The sequence below is a fragment of the Meles meles genome, chromosome 6 (genome assembly GCF_922984935.1).
Source record: "Meles meles chromosome 6, mMelMel3.1 paternal haplotype, whole genome shotgun sequence".
Classification (NCBI taxonomy): domain Eukaryota; kingdom Metazoa; phylum Chordata; class Mammalia; order Carnivora; family Mustelidae; genus Meles; species Meles meles.
Window position 1 is genome coordinate 5,881,441 of NC_060071.1, and position 4,883 is coordinate 5,886,323.

Consider the following 4,883-nt stretch of genomic DNA (forward strand, 5'->3'; position numbering starts at 1 on the left):
CAACCTCTCCCTACAAAGAGGCACACACACAGATTTTGCACAGTAATTCAGTGGTTTGTGTCTTCCCCCTTCCCAACATCTGTGTATGCTAATTAAAAACCCCTGCTCTCGGGCATCCAGGTGGCTCAGTCAGGTGAGTGTCTGACTCTTACTCTCGGCTCAGGTCTTTTTAAAAAAATTTTTTTTTTTTAAGATTTTACTTATTTATTTGACAGACAGAGACTACATAGGCAGAGAGGCAGGCAGAGAGAGAGAGGGGTAAGCAGGCTCCCTGCTGAGCAGAGAGCCTGATGCGGGGCTCGATCCCAGGACCCTGAGATCATGACCTGAGCTGAAGGCAGAGGCTTAACCCACTGAGCCACCCAGGCACCCCTCTGCTCAGGTCTTGATCTCAGGGCACAAGTTCAAGCCCCGTGTGGGGCCCCATGCCCAGCATGAAAAAAAGAAAAAACAAACGAAACACACCTTTGCTCTAGTTAAAAACAGAAAAAGTTAATTTCAGGAAAGGAACCGATGTTTCAGTTGGAGTTCTGCTGTGCAAAACTGCCCTCCCCACCCCCGGCCCCCTCCCAGTTAGAGATAAGACTAACTGAAAGGTAAAAGGGCAGTCAGATATAGCCTGGAAAGAAGCCAAGAAACCTGCACAAACATTTCCATGAAGCAGAACGGTGAAGGCTCCACGTGGCTCTAAATGCAACTTGCCTGAGAGCAGGGGCTGAAAAGGCATCTTTCTGCCTAAGGGGCAGGGGCGAAGCGGCCCCAGCCAACGGTGTGGCCCCGGCTGTTTCCTCTCGAGCTGAAGCTCATCAGAGAGCAGAAAGATAGGTGGAACCAAGGGTCAGATGCAGAGGAAACTGGCCTGTAGGACAAGAAAGTGAAGTCATGAACACAACACACCAAGGTTTAGGTGGACACATTCTAGGACTCTTGGGTTCCGTGGTGACACGTCAGGCTTCGGGAACTTGCACGGCTCTCAACTACACTCGTTCAACACCAGACATTGAAGGGGCAGAGAATAACAACTTCTGGGCTGCAGAATGGATGACTGGAAAAAAATGTTGCAAGAATGTTCACTGCAGGGTTATCTATATTGGTGAAACATTGCCCTCAAATAGGGCAGTGGGATCGATGATGGTGAGTTATTTGAAAAAGGATGCGGTGGGCTCCTGGGTGGCTCAGTGGGTTAAGCATGAACAGAGGGAGGGGCAGAGGGAGAAGCAGACCCCTCGCTGAGCGGGGAGCCCCATGCGGGACTCGATCTCAGGACCCTGGGATCCTGACCTGAGCCAAAGGCAGATGCTCAACCCATTGAGCCACCGAGGCCCCCTGTTGGTTTGTATTTTATTTTTTAAAGATTTATTTATTTATTTATCTATTCATTTGACAGACAGAGACCACAAGTAGGCAGAGAGGCAGGCAGAGAGAGGGGGCAGCAGGCTCCCTGCGGAGCAGAGAGCCCGATGCAGGGCTCGATCCCAGGACCCTGAGATCATGACCTGAGCTGAAGGCAGAAGCTTAACCCACTGAGCCACCCAGGCACCCTGTTTGTTTGTATTTTAATAAAGAAATCAAATAAAATGCGGCTCCTAGTATATTTACAATGACATCCGTGGCTTGCACTGTGTTACTAAACAGCGCTGGCCCAGGAGAACGCCTAGAACATAGGAAGAGTCATTGTAGCTACTCTCAGCATTGAGTGCCTGGTGAACGGTAAGTGCTTACTGCATGGCCACTTTTATTCCAGAAACTTCTCCCTGTGCCCTCTCTAAGCTCCACCTTGCGGATCTCTGCCTAGAAGGCGTTATCTGTTTCCCTGCCCACCTTGTCATCTGCCTTCACCCAGGGAGAGCTCCCAGCCTTCCCTTTTAGCTTCCCCCCCTCTGGGGCCTCTCCAGAGATGTCCCCCCCAACCGCCCCCCACCCCACACACTCTCACACCAACACGTATGACTCAGAGTTTCTGTGCAGGGGCAAACTTTCTTGACATCCCGTCCACCGTCCCTCCTGTCTCCCAGCAGCTCGGACCCCGAGCACCTCTGCTCCACTGAGGTCACCTCACCTCCGGGCTGTCATCCTTCTCGGTTTTCTCGTCAGGCCCCGCACATCGGAGGCTCAATCCGTGCTGCTCAGACAGATGGATCGTCGCCAGAAGGGGCTGTGGGCAGGCTGCCAAGAGGCTGCCCCACAGCGGCCTTTACTCTGACAAATTCACTCCTGGGGCCCCGGGCTAGCCTCGGCCCGGCAGCTGGTGGAGAGGAGATCTGAGCCTCAGCTGCGAGCTTGGACTCCTCTGGCTCTCGGGAGACCAGCGAATGCACCAGATGGCACATTTTCAATGCGTTTAGCAGGGCGAGAACAGTTTTGTTTAGGAAAACATCTCGATCAGCCACTTTGGTTGAGGAAGGGGAGGGCGGGGCCAGGGACATGGCTGAAGGGACACAGTTAAACACACGAGGTACTGAAGAGCTTCACCGGTGTCTTCACGGGAGCCTGGGGAGAAGAGACCCCAAGAAGAGAGAAGACGAGGAAGGTCAGAGAAATGATATGAAGGGGGGGTTGCAAGGCAAAACAAAATGGCGGGAACCACAGCCTGGGATGAATTCCAGTGAGAAATTTCCAAGGGCAGGGACACCAAAGGACGGACGGACTGACTGACTGATCCCCCCCCTTTTATAAAGGATTTTACTTATTTATTTGACAGACAGAGATCACAAGCAGACAGAGAGACAGGCAGAGAGGGAGGGGGGAAGCAGGCTCCATGCTGAGCAGAAAACCTGATGTGGGGCTCAATCCCAGGACCCTGAGATCATGACCTGAGCTAAAGGCAGAGGCTCAACCCACTGAGCCACCCAGTCGCCCCCTTTTGCCTTCTTTTTAAAAATAGTCGTGGGTGCCTGGGTGACTCAGTGGGTTAAAGCCTCTGCCTTCAGAGTCCTGGGATCACGCCCCACATCGGGCTCTCTGCTCAGCGGGGAGCCTGCTTCCCCTTCTCTCTCCCTCTGCCTGCCTCTCTGCTCACTTGTGATCTCTGACAAATAAATAAATAAAATCTTAAAAAAAAATAAAAATAAAGATAAAAATAAAACTAGTCATCATCCTGGAGTGCCTGGGTGGCTTAGTTGGTTAAGCATCTGCCTTTGGCTCAGGTCATGATTCCACTGTCCTGGGATCAAGTCCCATGTCCAGTTCCTTGCTCAGCGGGGGAGTCTGCTTGAGGATTCTCTCCCTCCCCACTGCCCCTCCCCGAGCTCATACTCTAATAATCAATAAATAAAAACAAATAGTAGCCATCCTAAGGTGTGTGAAGTGTGTCTCCCTGGTGACTGGTCATGTCGATCAACTTTTTATTTGATTATTGGCCACTATTATATATCATCTTCATTGTTTTAAAAGCTTTTCTTTATTTATTTGACAGACACAGTCACAAGCAGGCAGAGAGGCAGGCAGAGAGAGGAGGAAGCAGGCTCCCTGCTGCGCAGAGAGCACGATGCGGGACTCGATCCCAGGACCCTGGGATCATGACCTGAGCCAAGAGCAGAGGCTTTAACCCACTGAGCCACCCAGGCACCTTATATATCATCTTTAAAAGGTGAAGGGGAGCGGGAGGCTCAGGCTTCCAGTTACGGGATGAACAAGTCACGGGGATGAAAGGTACAGCACCGGGCATAGAGTCAATGGAATCGTAGGAGCTTTGGTGGGGGGACAGGCAGGAGCTACACTTGCAATGAGCCCAGGATAACATACAGAGCTCCTGAATCGCTACTGGTACACTTGAAACTAATGTGATATTGTTACATTGTGTGTCAACTACACTTCAATTAAAAAAAAAAAACTAGGGAAAAAAAAAAAAGCTAGGGGCACCTGGGTGGCTCAGTGGGTTAAGCCTCTGCCTTCGGCTCAGGTCATGATCCCGGGGTCCTGGAATCGAGCCCCACATCAGGCTCTCTGCTCCGCGGGGAGCCTACTTCTCTGTCTCTCTCTGCCTGCCTCTCTGCCTACTTGTGATCTCTCTCTCTGTCAAGTAAATAAATAAAATCTTTATTTAAAAAAAGCTAAAAAAATCATCTTTGGAGGAATGTCTATTCAAGTCCTTTTTTAAAAAGATTTTGTTTATTTATTTGACAGAGAGAGACATAGCAAGCGAGGGAACACAAGCGGGGGAGTGAGAGAGGGAGAAGCAGGCTTCCCACTGAGCAGGGAGCCCGATGTGGGGCTCGATCCCAGGACTCTGGGTTCTCGACCTGAGCCGAAGTCACCCCACCTTTGTCTATTTTTTTTTTAAAGATTTTTTTAATTTATTTATTTGACAGAGAGATCACAAGTAGGCAGATAGGCAGGCAGAGAGAGAGGAGGAAGCAGGCTCCCCGCGGAGCAGAGAGCCCGACGCGGGGCTCGATCCCAGGACCCCGAGATCACGACCCGAGCCGAAGGCAGCGGCCCAATCCACTGAGCCACCCAGGCGCCCCGCCTTTGTCTATTTTTTAACTGGTTGTTTCCCCAGTGTTGAGTTGTGGGAGTTATTTCTAGTTTTTGGTTATTAAGCCCATATCAGATCTATGATCTCTAAATATTCTCTTCCATTCTGGGGTTGCCTTTTCATTCTGTTAATTGTTTCCTTTTGTGATGCAGACCTATTTATGTTTTTCCTTTTGTGGACTGTCACGTCTGGAAAATAATTACCAAATCCAAATCCAGAAAGGCATACACTTTCCTGTTATGTTTTAAGAGTTTTATAGTTTTATCTCTTGTGTTTTTGATCCAGTTTGAGTTAATTTATGTATACGGCGTGAGGGAAGGGTCTACCTTCATTCTCTTGTATGTGGATGTCCAATTCTTCCAGCACCATTGGTGGAAAAGACTACCCTTTCCCCACTGAGTGGTCT